Raw genomic sequence first — 14,868 nt, 5'->3', positions numbered from 1 at the left:
AAATGCTATATACATATTATTTTACTTATTCCTCATCACAGTGCTATGAACTAGGTATTATAACCACTATTTTGCAAATAAGGAGATCAAGACAAAGAGAGAAGCAACTCAGCAGTGGTCACGCAGCTAGTGAGAGGCAAGGCTGGGATTCAAACACAAGATTTTCTGGCCTCAAATAGCCACTATCATCGTTGTAAGGATTAAATACAAAGGTACTTAACCCAGCACTGTGAATATCACAGAGATAGTTAATGAGAATTTCTCTTTCTTTCAGTCTAAATCCAAAAATAAAAAAAAGATTGATTTTTGAAGGTCTCTAGAATAAACAAATATAAAAGGTTTTAGTTGGTAAAGAACAGTAGCCCAGTTTCTGAGACTGACTAGGCAGCTTCTCTCTCCCCATCATGTGCTTGGTGATGATGATTTCTTGAAGTACGGAGTGTTGACATTTTCTCCCCTAAGCACACACCCCTCATTAACTTCAGCAATGTGTGCTCTCATAGGTCTCGCAGCATGGGAGACAATGATGCTGGCTTCTTTCCAGGGATCTGGAGGAACAGCCAAAAGTGACTAACATTCCATATGGTGGTGAACACAGTTCTCTGTCTTTAGAATGTATTCATCCCAAGAGGCCTCATGGCAAAACAATTAATTTTGCAACCCGTAGGGTTTTTTTTAAAATTGTGAAATAATTTCCTCACCTTTTGGAACAGGAAAAAATATAGAAAACATTAAGTAAGGAGTCATAATGAATGATAATGGTAAAGAGCAGAGTTGCGGAACCTCCTATCTGTTAAATGAAGATTGTATAGGCACACAGAACTGGCAACAGTTCATAAAGAAAGTCAGCCCCAACCCTACCAAACCTCATAGAGACAGCCTAGGAAAAGCACATGAACTCTGAAGTAAATAAATATACACGTTCAAATCCTAGCACTGGTACTTCTTAGCTTTGTCATCCTAAGTAAGGCATTATCTCTCTGTAGTCTCTGAGCATTAACCATCCTCTGTCACTTGAGGGTGGTATTTCCTGCTTTGTGGCACATGGAGAGCACTAAAGGAGGCAGCTGACACAGCATACCCAGCACAGCGCCCAGTGCTCCGGTGAGCTCTGTGACAGTGGTTTTCTTTCCTTCCAGGGCTCACGATGTAGTGAGGAGGAGGTCAGACAAGATGCAAAGGGTGACAATAGACAGAGAGAAGAGAATGAAAACAAAAGTTAAATATAATTAAAACTGGCCATTTCAAACAACCATTTTGTAGAAGTTAATAAACTTAATTTTTAGAGGAATTTTTAGGTCCACAGAAAAATTGAGTGGAAAGTACAGAGTTCCCATATTTCCCTGTATCACACACGCACAGTGTGCCTAGAACAGACATTTTGAAGCAAGAGATGGAAGTGAGTGTAAATTCTGGGCCTAAGACTGAGGGCCTGGAATCTGATCCAGATCTGAATCAGTGGAAGAGTCTTTTCTTACTGTGTCTCCACTGCTCATCTGAGCAAGTGGAATGAACATCTGCCTGTTTGCCATTTGTAAAACTAATGAGGCAAGGCTTCCAAATCTATAGTTCCAAATGAGAAGGAGAGTGGGAGTCCAGAAGGAGCTGGAAAGATGTTGTTTCTCACGTACCCATCTCACTCATCTTCACTCCTTTCTTTTTGTCACCTAAAGGGCTAAGGTTCTAAATAATCTCACAAAATTACCTTTGAAGAATGGATTTTTTTTCTAGAGAGAAACAGAAAACAAAGCTAGTAAGTAAATAAAATAGGCTTCTCAAAATGGACTGAGTTCAAGTATCATTCATTCAGTGCCTGTTGAAATCTACTACATTGGTCATTACTATATATAAGAGGTACTAGTACTTTTGAAAAGGAGATGTAGGCATGGCTCACGTTGTATGGTGTTTGGCTAGCAAGCATGAGCATGTGGTTCAAACCACAGTACCACAAAAAACAAACAAACAAAACCAAAAATCCATTAAGAATAAAACAGCATTGAAAAGGTTAGGGTGGAAATTGTTGTATAATCTCTTTGTATTATTACATGCATTGGCAAATGGTTAAAGGCAGGATGGGATGTGGGGTGCTATATGCAGTTGGAGTGCTCTGTCATTTCATCTATTGACAGAAGAATAAATGGCCCCTTCTAGAAAGTACAGTATGGCAGTTATTTAATAACACATAATGACCTAATAGAAGAGGAGCTGACAAGATTGCTATGCCCTCAGAGTTAGTGTGGGAGAATGGAGATAAAAAGGTAGCAAGAAATTATGTACCATATAATTTGGTCAGTACATTGTAAGAAGGATTGTTCTGGTGGGTTATGTAGTAAAACTTATTGATCACCTACAGTTTAATGTGAATATGTTACATCTGGCCAGATAGGAAGCATAGCACAGCATTTGGATGCTAGACTAAAATAAATAGCAACAGCAAACACAAGGCACACTTGAGAAAGAAGAGAGTGTGCTCCAGGCAATGGCTACCACAAGGTGTGTCAGTAGGTAACACTATGCTTAAGGTGTCAGGATAATGACACCTGTTGGGATTCCAGTGAGAAAAGGTTCCAAATATGGAAGTTTCTGTCTGGAAGAAAATATAACACTGCTGTCTGGAAGAAAATATAATACTTCTGTATAGCTTATCTTGTGAGGAGTGTCATATTCATTCAGCCAGAGTTTCTTGAGTAGAAAATAAGCATTAATCACTAACTACAAAGAACCTGGCATTATGTTAGACATTGTGAGGAGAGATGGGCCTCCTAGTAGAAGCTATGTGAATTTCTTGTGGTAGAGGGAAGAGTTCAGACTGAAAGTATTGACTATGTCTCATGCTATTTAACCATTAGATCATAAATTCTTAGGGACTATGGGGGTTGGCATAACAAAAATAGTCATAATTCTCCAGACACAGTGGCTCGTGCTTTTAATCGTAACTTCTTGGGAGGTGGAGATCAGGAGGATCATGGTTTGAGGCCAGCTGAGGCAGTAAGTTACTGAGCTGGCTTGTGATCCCAACTATGGGGGCAAATAGGCAGGAGGATTTTAGTCTGAGTCCAAAGCCAAGCAAAAACATAAACTCTATCTGAAAAATAACCTAGAACAAAAAGGGCTAAAGGGAATAGCTCAAGTGATAGAGCACCTGTCGTACAAAGCCCTGAGTTCTAGCACTTTTGATAAAATAATAATGATAATTTATTGAGCCTCTATATTAAACATTTTGTGTGATTATTTAGTTTTGCTATGATCTGTGAAGTAAATGTTATCGCTACTTTTCTAAACCTCACACTGTAGCAAATATCACTATTTTCTGTTAGATGGAATTAAACTTAGGTTAAAGCCTGAATTCTTAACAATGATAATGAGTTTTTCCTAACATAGGATGAGCAGGATTTGAGGTTGTATGTGGATATGAGCATTTAAAAGCATATGAATGATCATTAGAAAAGGATGTAATTCATGATTTCATACTTGGTTTTAGAATGAGACTAAATAAAAAATAGTAGATTTAAAGTTAATTATGTAACAACTAGATAGACATGAGAAAGTCATGAATAAGCATATAAGTAGCTGAAATTGGGAAATCCTGCAATACCTGATTCTTGAATCTCTGTCACTGAAATCTTCTATTCCCATGATCCCTGGAATTTCAGTCCCAGGGATTCCCCACCCAGATCAACGCTATGATTGACTTGGTTTCGGTTTCTTTGTTGCCTAACAATATAGAAAATAAAAAGCTAAGCTCTGCTAATTGGTCATATCACTGCAGGTTTATCATTCTAAATCCCAATGTGGTTCTCCCTGCCACCCTCAATTCTACTTTCTATCCTCCATAGCTATTCCAAACCTTTACCACATTTTCCCATCCTAATCTATCTGATCCTCTCTCTCACTAGATTGAAGCTTCCTCTACCACCAAGAAAATATTTAATTAGATTATCTTACAAATAAGAAAACCAAGGCACAGAAAGTTTAACTAACCTGCTTGAATCTCACTGCAATAACTATAGAGACAGGATTCAAATTTTGTCAATCTGGCTGTAGATTTTGCCTATTAAATGTTGTATCACTATATCATACTGCCTCTCTCTCTCTCTCTCTCTTTCTCTCTCTCTCTCTTGCCATCTATTTTGAATGAGTTAATTAGTCAGTGAAAGGATGGATTAAAGAAAGATTACGGGGTGACATTTGGGCTTCTCCTGACCATAGTAGTCAGGTCAGGTCCACCAGCATTTCTGAAGGTGGGCTTGTATTTCAACATGGCCTGACTCCATATACTTTTGTTTGGGCTTGGGTTGACTTGATTGGTCTCTTCCCCAGGAACCAGAGGAACTCCTACACAAGGAACTTCCTCTGAAAGTTAGTCTTTCCTCTATCCATGCAAGCTGTGTGGCCAGAATGGCTGCCCCATCTGCCCTTTCGCTACTCCAGCTAGCTTTTCTCCTCTATCCCACTTCACTTAAGACATCCTTCCAGGCAAGAACCCAGAAATAGTTCTACAATCTTTCTCAGGTTTTCCTAAAACTTTCTGTCTTAGCTCTGGTGACTTTTCATTGTCCATTATTCTTTCCTTAATTCCTTCATGCGTTTTTCCCCCCTTTAAAGAATAGGACAGACAAGGCTCCTGTTCTCAAGAAGTTTATATTGAGGACTGGGCACAGTGAACTATGCCTGTAACCTCAGCTATTTAGGAGTGGAAATCTGGAGGATCATGATTGGAGGCCAGTCTCGGTCCCATCTCAGTCAATAAACTGGGCGTGGTACGTAGGAGAATCTTGGTCTGAGTCTGACCCCTGGCAAAAATGCAAGACCTTACCTGAAAAATAAGTAAAGCAAAAAAGGTTTGGGCCATGGCTCAAGTGGAAGAGTGTCTGCCTAGCGAGAGTAAGGTCCTGAATTCAATCTCCAGTACCACAAAAAATAAATAAATAAATAAATAAATAAATAAATAAATATGTGTGTGTGTGTGTATATATATATGGGAAGGCGTTCTAACTAAGGTGATTGAGATAAGTACTATGAACCAAATCAAGTCTGAGTAGGAAAAGAAAACCTAGAGACAGAGTGTAGTGAGGTTGGCAGAGGGTACTGAAAGTTTTGGCAAGGTAAGTATTGAACAATTTATTGTGTGATTTTTTTCCATTATAACTTTTGCCTGCTTGGGTGAGGCATGGAAAAAGTGGATGGATACCTTTATTTCCTCATCATCTCTTATACTTCACTACAACAGCCCACTAAGTGGTCCCCTTACCTATAGTTCCCTCTTTAAAAACTCCATATTGTTGCCAGATGTTCTTAGTAAAATACAGGTGTGTTATATTGTTGCTCTGAATAGAAATTTTTAATGCTCCCTTTACTCACAGCAGTGGTTCCCAAATCTTAGACTATCAAAATCCATCTAAAGTTTACCAGACAGACTGCTGTCTCCTTCCTCAATATCCTCCTGCCATCCCTGCTGCCGAGTTTCTTATTTGGTAGGTCTGGGATGGTATTATGGGATGCCTTCACCCTCACATGTATATGCTGAAGCACCTCAGATTATGACTTTATTTAGAGGTAGGACATTTAAAGAAGTAATTAAGTCAAAATGACCTGTGTATTATAAGAAGAGGTAGACACATAGAGACACAAACTATGAGAACACAGTAAGTAGGAGCCATCTGCAAGCCATGGAGAAAGCTGGGAAGTGGTGGTGAGGGGACTTGCTGACATGTTGGCCTTGGCTTTCTTCCTTAAAACTATGGGAAAATACATTTCTGTTATTGTAGTTACCCAGTCTGATATTTTGTTATGACAGTCCAATAGCAAACCAATACAAGTGAGGTGTGAGGACTTGTATTTCTAACAGTCTCAAGAGATTTGGTGCTGGTGTCCCAGAGACCACACTTTGAAAAGTACTGGCCTGAAGAGTGACTTGCAAACTCCTTCATACTCTGAGCTAGTCTATTTCCAGTGTCATTTTTCTACCCTCTCATTCATTTATATAAAGAGCCATCTAGCCAATCAGCTAACTATGCAGAAAGAAAGGGAGAATATTTCAAAACCAGAATTTCATGTCTTGCATTCTCTCGAATTGCCTAGGAATTTTAGAAACCAGCATAAAATCATCCTTGAAAGATCAGCTGAACAAACTGGCTGAGCAACCAGGTTCCAAGCTGGAGGCTCAGGAGGAATGAGTTCCCTACTCCCCAGCAGGGGCCTAAAGAGCAATTAACAAAATGCTCTGTCTCTAATTTCCCTCTCTGCCCCCAACCAGGACAGAGCATACTGCCTGAGCCCTAAGTGATGAGAGACTGTTATAATGAGGTCAGAAGGGAAGGTCCTACCTCCAATAAATTTAAGATGTTGCCAGAAACATAAGGCATTAACACATGAGAGACAGAGATACTTTGCTTAATGATGTCAATATTTTTGCAAGTTCAGGCCTTGTGTTCATTTCAGGTAGCATTAATTAAGAATTTTAAGAGGTATCATAAACTGTTCAAGAATGGGGGAGGGGGTGAATTCAAGTATAATATATTTGATATATTGTAAGAACTTTTGTAAATGCCACAAGGTACCCCCACCCAGCAGAACAATAAAAAAAAAATATATACATGTAGGTAATTAAGCTAACAAACAAGATACTATGGAAATGTCACCACGAACCCCCTTGTATAATATCATAAACTAACAAAAATGTCCTATTTTAATAAATGAAGGACAGGAAAATAAATAGGTCCTGTTGTGGGGGAGGGAAGAATTTTAAGAGACCTCTGTTTCTGATTCATGACAAGGGGTAGAATGTTAAGAACATCTTGTTGGGTAAAACCACCACATTAGCAGTTCTAACACAGTATGTTCATAGCCCAATCACTTGGTAACTTCAGAACAAAAGAGGAGCTGCCTTTGAGAATGACTCTCATCCTCCCCAACAAAAGAGGTGCTGTGCTTGGAATAACCTATTGGCTGGTTTGATAGCCTCATGTGAACTTCACTCTTGCTCTCTGTGGCTCAGTGCCTAGTGGTCTAGCATATTTTCAAATTCTGTACACTTATAAGTTGTGGGCACTGTCTTGTATTTGTCCAGAGTAAAGGCTTTTTGTGAGAATTATTGTGGTTTTTCTGTCTTTACGTGGGTTGTAGGAAAATAGTCATTTGGGGCCCCTTGAAGGTAAATGATTCTTCAAAATCCTAGGGTATGCTATTCTGAACTGCTCTGGGAATCAAGAAGGAAAGTTTTGTACGAAGTGCTTTTTGGCTCCTTCTAAGTCTTTTTGGTCATAACTCCTCAGGGGAGGAGCAGAGGAGCAAAAAGCAAAGGAGACAGACACTTGCCAACTAAGGAGAGAGAGCAAAATTTCGAAGGAGGAGAGACACAGGAAACAGGAGGAAGAGAAAGGACTCCCAGGAAGGAGCAGGAGAGAGGAGGACACATATGGAGGTAAGGGGTGATACAGCTTTGGGACCTAGAGGTGACGGTGGGAAATCAGCAGCAGGCACACAGAGGCTGTGGAAGGGAAACTAGCTGCCCATAACCAAGTGTTTATGTGTCTCAGGCTTTTTGAGTTCTATTTTACTCTTCTCTTCTATGAAATCCCCACAAGAACCCTGTGAGATATTAATATCTAAGACTAGCTTAGTGAAAATAAGTCATTTGCCTAATTTTACCCAGTAAGGGGCAGAAATGGAATATAAGCCCAGGTGTGCTTTGACCATAAAGCCCATTATTGTAGCCAAACCCAGAACTACCATCTTTTTTCTGGCTCACAACTGAAAATCATGGTCACAACTGAAGCGAAATCCAGATGCTCTCTCGCCTGTGTATAGTTAGGGTGGTGCTGGTCTGCCTCTCTGCTGGCCCAGGGTCCCTCACCTTGTTATACCATGCTCTCTACTGAGGAAACTGCCTTTCTGGAGCCCTCACAGTAATACCCCTATGCCTCCATCTTCTTTGCTTCCCTCTCCAATCTCATTGCCTGAGGACCCTGTTCCATAATCTTGGGTGCTCTGGGATATATGTATTTAAGTCCTGACCTACATATGTTTGCTGCAGCAATGAAACTATTTACACACATAAATCCTGAAAGAGGCCCAGAAAGAAAGTGCTAGAAGCTATTCCAAGTAACCAGACTTGAGATTCAGATACACCCCTCTTGTCCCTCATTCTCAGCCATTTGCAAACTGTTGTTTCAGAACCTCCTGCAATAAGTCTCTAACCTTCTCTCCAGCAACCCTTCCCTACTTCCATTATTTCAGGTCAAGCTCTCCCTGCCTCTGCTCATCCCCTCCATTAGCCTTTGGGAATAGCCTCCCTACCTGTGGTCACTCTATTATTCATCCTAAAGGATTCTGACAAATTAATCTTCCTCAAATGCAATGTTGGTCTGGCTACATGTTGGTTCAATAGCACCTCCCAATTGCAGAATGAAACTCCAGCTCCTTTGTCTAGCCTTTAAAGTTTCATAGGGTCTTATCTCTTCTTACTTTCTAAGACTTCCCTACTGCTTAGATGTGGTTTTCACCCCAGAAGCTTGGTTCTCATTGTAGTGGTGCTGAGGTTCTAGAACCTCTGAGAGGTGGACCTAATAGAAGGGGGTTAATTCATTGGTAGCATCACCCTCAAAAGGGATCAGTGCTGGTCTCATGTCTAGCCCTATCCTACTACTGCTGGCTTCTTGTTTCATCATATGATACTCTCACCCCTGCTCCTGCCCTTGCCCCTGTGATGCTGTCTGCTTGAGGCCCTCACCAGAACAGGATAGAAGCCAGTGCCATGCTCTTGGACTTCTAAAACTATGAGATAGTAAATCTCTTTTCCAATGAAGTACCAGTCTCAGGTGTTTGTTACAACAACACAAGGTGGATTAAAATACCCACCAGACATTCTCTATTCCAGGAAATATCCAGAATTTTTCCTACTTCTATGCCTGTATTCCCACAACTCTCTCTGCTTGAATGTCATTCTCCCTCCATCCTTAAATATCGAAATGTACTTTTAACTCAAATGCCAGTTACTATAAACCTTTCATTAGAGCTCCTTCCCATCCTGCTCTCTGAAGTAGTTATTTCCAATCACTAAATTCTCATCACATTTTACTGAAAACTCCTTGAAGTTCTTTTACGTTTTAAAATTGTATTAGAAATATTTAGGCAATGATAAATGCTATGTTATATATTACTTCACAGAAGTATGCCCAGTAGACATATTATATCCTTCCTGTGTTTCCTCCATACTTCTGAGATACTGGGAAAACATTAATCTCAAAGTTATAGTTAAAAGAAGGAATTGCCACGATATGTGTGCATATATACATACATATGTGTATCTCCAAAATTAAGTGAATAAAGCATAGACCTTAGAATATAACAAGGATTCAAATATTTGTTGAGTGAATGATTGGATAAGTATGCAACTAAAAATTCCTCAAGAACTCAGCCTTTAAAAACTCCTTGACCTTATGATCATTACCATTTCGAGTGCCTCCTGGGATTATCCATGAGAGTTCCAGAGTTCTGTAAAATCACACAGTCCTTTCAGTTATTTGTATTCCATCTTGCTCATGGTGGCTTCCCCTTCCCCACAATGAGCCCCACACCTGGCTTGTACTAAAGGTGCCTAGAAAATGAAACCAGTTTGGCTGCTTATAAAATTATTGGAGCATATTTTCTTCTCCCTAGACTTTGACCCATACTGCTTCACTATATTCTATATTTAGTGTCACTAGAAAGAAGTTAGAAGTATATATTTTCCTTGCCTTTTATCATTGGGCATCTTATAGAATTTTGTTTTGAAAACTTTGGATTTCAGTAACTCCATCAGTACCGTATCAGGCTTTCTTAGGGAGCGGTATGTCATTTTTATCTTCAGTTTCAAATCTTTATTTCCTTTGTCTTTACACCAGTCATCTTCTTTATACTCAGGCTACCGTCTTTGTTTCTTTTTATTTCTTCAAGCCTCTCTACTATATTTGACTCTATTTTCAGTTGTGTTTATGATGTAATGGAGCTTTCATTTATCATGCTTTTTTTCTTTTCCATTTCTTTTCTTAAACTCTGCCAACTCACTCTTTATCATATTCATAATCTTATAATAATCACCTATTTGGAATCTCATATCTCTTCTTAGGACTGTTTCTATAGCTATCTTTAATATTTGTGTCTCTTGAGATTTAGTCATACAACCTTACCTTTCATACTGTGTTAATCTAATTTTTTTCTTTATCAATAATCTTCTTTTATTGTCGTTGGCATTTCATTTTTGTTTTGTTTAATTTTGCTTTAGTTTTGTAGCTTTTATGCAGAGGTCTCAAGTTGATCCCTCTCTGATTAATAGTTATCTTTATGTGGGCCATAAGTTTCAGAAGATTATATTAGTATAGAGGATAAGAGGACAAGTAAACTGGGACATTCCATAGCTTTGGCTGAGCCTTCTTGTCTCAAAGGTGTTCTCACAAAATTTGTTATATTTTCGGTTTATATTAGTCAGGTACCTGATTTTAATTTTTGTCATTTAAATAGCTGGTATAGTTTTCACCAAAACCTCTAAGTGTCATGATATGGGGACTGCTGTCTCTTGTCCATGTACCACACCGATTTCTTCTGAGAGTCTCTACGAAACAGGCAGTTATATGAAACAGTGGGCCACCTTTTGTTCCCCTTCAGACCCACCTCCCTGCTGCTCTGTGGGGCACAACCTATTTCTTTTACAACCTGTATCACTGGATCTCATTGCCTCAAAGAAAATGGCATTTCAACAGGCTCTAAAGGGCAGTGGCTATTGCTCTTGGTGTAATCTGCTTCCTGCTTGAGTGCTAAGGAGTACGTTTTCTTTCTCAATATCTTCCATTTCACGTTATTTGGTATGCTGTGCTACAGTGTTGGGAGAGTGTTGCCATTTTCCAGCTAAATGGATTTCCCCCCTTAATAGTTGTTTTAAAACATTGTATTTTAGAGAATAGAGTAAAACTGAAACACCTTTGCGTCTTCAAGCAGACGTCCAGATGGTATGTTTTTAAAGGTCAAATTAGATATAAAAAGCCCTATGTGGCTAGTAGAAAATATTCTATGCACTAAATAACACCAAAGCAATGGGTATTGTTGCCATTATGATTGGACTATGTAATTCTTTGGAACCTTTTTCAGAAAGAGAAGCAACTTTTAAAAATGTCAGACAATATTTAAATATAAGATGGTAACATTTATTACAGAACTGAATTTATATAAATCTGGGCCATCCTAGAAGGCTTACTTGCTGGCACACCTGAAAGCCTTTTTGTTTATTTGGCTTTAAATATTTGTACTTGCTGTCAAAGGAGAGTGTGTTAATGTTAGTTAAACAAAGGAAGGTATTAACTATTGCAGAAATGAGAGACAGGACTTGTTGCTTTGAAACAGTCTATAATTAGACTGGATAGCATAGCAATATCCTAATAAGTAATGGTCTAATTGCCAGATTCTCTGGCATTCTGGATGAATACACCATCGTACACCATCGTAAACAGTGAAGCAGCATTACTGTCACTCCTTTTGGTTCATAAAGTGTTGGTGGCTGCGTAGCACTGATTCAGTTGCTTCCTTCTTGCTGAGTTCAAAAATGATGTTAATTCACTAATGCATAGTTTATACTGAAATCAAACACAACCTCAGAATCTTTGTTAATATAAAACTTAAAACAGCTATATAAATCCATTCAAGTTAGCGTGACAAAAGCAACCACTTGCCACTCTTTCTTCTCTTGGTCTAATTCATCATTAAGCTTCTTGATTTAAAGTTATTCTAAAAGTAATCTTAAGGAGACAGAAACATGCAGAGTTATTTAAAGAAGGTGATGTTTCTTGTTCAAAAACACCGATTTGATTATTTCCATGTCCTTTGGATAGGGTATCTGATATTCAATTCAGACAGCATTTTTTGATGCCCACCCCCCCAGCATGGGTGAGTACTATCAAACTAAAGTAAGAAGATTAATAAAATATAAGGAATTAACTAAATAGCCAGCACATATTTATTGAATACTTTTTATGGTAGACATAATATGTGACACTGGGGTTACAGCAGTAAACAAAACAGACATTGATCTTTTCATCATGGAACATATAGTTTAGAAGGGAAGATGAGATTTCACAACATACCATGGGTAACCAGAATGCACATAAAGTATTTCAAATGTACAGTAGATCATACATTATGACTAGCATTTGACAGAGGGTCCTGAGTTCATTGTGGGTGGAGGAATTTGTTTTCTAGTATTAGACAGTCACAAAGCTAACAAATATAACTTGATATGATGCACACAGTAAAAGAGAAATATACAGAGAACGAATATAGAACCAAAGACGTAATGATTAATTCTGTCTTGAAAGGTCAGGAAAGCACAGAAAGGGAGACTCAAGGGAGATTTTAATGAATGACTAGGATGTCGATGGGAAGATAAGGAGAGGAGAATGCTTTCCAGACAGATGAAATCACTGGCATTCAAAAAGCTAAGAAGAGCTTTTGCTGGGTATTTACAAAGAACTATAAGTGATTCTAAATAGCAAGCAATAGGCAGGGTTAAGATAATAAAGGTCCTTATATGACATGTAAAGAGGCTTAGATTTTATTTTTTATGAACTGGTGAACTGACACTGACATAGTCTCACTTATTATACAAAGAACATTTTGCAACAGGATTGAGAATGAATTGGTGGTTGGAAAAAGCCTAGAGATAAGGAACCCAAATAGGAGGTTATCATACCATGTGAAGGAGATAATAATGAGCTATTATAATGAGAAATTTGAAATGCCAGATTCTAAATATTCAGTGAGATTTATACTTTTTATTCCCTGTATTATTTGATTTTCCTGTGATAATGGAAATAGAGAGAGTGTATTATAGAGAGAGTGTATTTGAGAAATATTTAGGAGGTAAGATTCACTTGTTAATAGATTACTTTATGATCCTTGAACAAGAGAATGGGTGGTTGGACATTTGAAGTTTTCACTAAGCTGCAGAGTCTAAAAGATTTGAGCTAACATTGGTGAGTTTAGTCTTGGGTATATGAAATTTAGGTGCCATAAGCATTCAGTAAACACGTCCATTGGGGTGGTGTGTCTATGTGACTGACTTTAGAAGAATCATCAATCCTGAGTATAATGAGCACTGTTAGCTGTTGTCATGGTTAAAACAATAGGGACAAATGAAATTAGCCAGGAAAAGAGAACTCTGGGGAATATAAATATTTAAATAGCTTTCAGAAGAATAAAATCCAGCAAAGCATGCTGCAAAGGAATAATTAGAAATATAAGTAGAAAAACAAGAGCGTAGTCTCATAAAAGCCAAGGCAAGTGAAACTTAAAGATGGCTTCTGCATCATCATATATTGCAGAGAAATCAAGCAAATTAGGGTACAAAAGAAGTCATTGTTGACATGTAGTGAAAGGAGCCTCAACAGAGAAATGGATAAAAATGCCAGATTAGTAAAGATGGAAAAATGACAGCATATGGAGCTCTCTTTAGATTGGATGAAAAGAAAAGGGGAGGCAGAGTTGGAAGGAAGACGGCTAGAAAGGGACGTGAGAGGGTTTCTTCATAAAGTGAGAGAAGATTGGCTCCAGGAAGAAGAGTAGATCCACAGAAAAGAGAGATAGGAGAAGATAGGACCAGAATTTAAGTAAAGAAGCTGGCTTACATCTTAGTTTGGATCTCTCAACAGCAAGTCTAAGTAGTTTCTTTAAGATGAACAGAAATGTGGAGAAGAATCATGAGCTATGGAAGAAAGACAGTCAACAACGGATAAAATCAAGGAAGTTACCACTGCACGGTCGGACCGTAACCCCAGGAAATCTGAGGAGTATAGATAGACTACATGCCTCAGCGTTTTATTCCCTAAGGAATGGGGGCAGGGTGCATTTTTACTTTGAATACCATCAGACAGTGGTTGAAGGCTGCTTTTAGGAGTTTTAATTCCATGGCACTTCCAGCCAGCATTGCAAAAGACAGAGCAAGCATCCTATACTTCTGGTAAAATGGCCTCAGATAAAGATGTTGTGAATACCGCATAGGTGAGAGTTAGGCCACATCGACTGAAGTAGAAGGCTCAAGGGGTGTGTGTGCCAGATGTGCCAACAGCTTCCCTACGGTTTGGAAAATTGGCTTTATAGGTGAGAGAATGGAGGCATGGGATGAACGAACTCTATCACCTTTCATCTGAAAAGTTTATGTATACTAAATTTAGTTCATATAGCTGTCATGCACCCTCAATTTTAAGAGTTAAAATGTGTCTGAACAGGACTCTAGAAGAAAAACCTCTCCTCCCCATCTTTTATAACTGATAATGTAATATTGATGATGCCTAATTCTATTTTCAACAGCAGTAGGTCTTATTTCATTTTTCATAATTGATCAGAATTAGAATTCCAAAGTTAAGTTTATGTGACTAAGTACACAGATGTTAAAAAATCATTAATGCAATTAGTCTAGGTAGTTAGGAGATTCTATTAAATTTAAAAAACCCATCACATACACAGAATTCATACTAAATACATACTGTATTTAGTCTCTGATAGTATAGAGATTTAAATACAGGAACTAGCCTCAGGTTCATCCCATTATGAGTTGTGTTGATTTGAAATATTTAAGTTATACTTTGGGTTGTGGCAATATAGTTTCTTTTGGACTTTCTTCACTGAAGTTTGAGTCAAAATGACTTTTCCTCTGTATAATGATACTAATCACATTATTTTCCCTTTAGAGCATGAATTTAATTATTGAGTATCAGAAGAAACAATTAAAATATTTTAATGTGATTGACTCTGAAGAGTGGGACATGGAGCTGGGCAGAGTGGAAGAGGAGACTGTTACTGGGGCTTTGCCTTGTAGTTTTTTTTGAATTTTTAAACTCAATG

The 14,868-nt window shown here is 38.3% G+C and overlaps 1 protein-coding gene across 5 annotated transcripts in view; it reads left to right on the top strand.

Moving 5' to 3' along the window:
- Plppr1 (phospholipid phosphatase related 1) overlaps positions 1-14,868 on the top strand; it is a 275,350-nt gene that overhangs the window by 117,235 nt on the left and 143,247 nt on the right. For 2 of the 5 annotated variants that reach the window (XM_074051360.1, XM_074051359.1), the window contains one exon: positions 7,275-7,423. The exons of the other annotated variants lie outside the window; for them this stretch is intronic. The gene's annotated coding sequence lies outside the window, so the exon portion shown is untranslated. The remainder of the gene's footprint in view (positions 1-7,274; positions 7,424-14,868) is intronic. 5 annotated transcript variants of the gene reach the window in all.

This window comes from Castor canadensis, chromosome 13 (genome assembly GCF_047511655.1).
Source record: "Castor canadensis chromosome 13, mCasCan1.hap1v2, whole genome shotgun sequence".
NCBI classification, from domain to species: Eukaryota; Metazoa; Chordata; class Mammalia; order Rodentia; family Castoridae; genus Castor; species Castor canadensis.
Note: the sequence above shows the minus strand (reverse complement) of the source record. Positions and strands in the feature narration are given on the sequence as shown.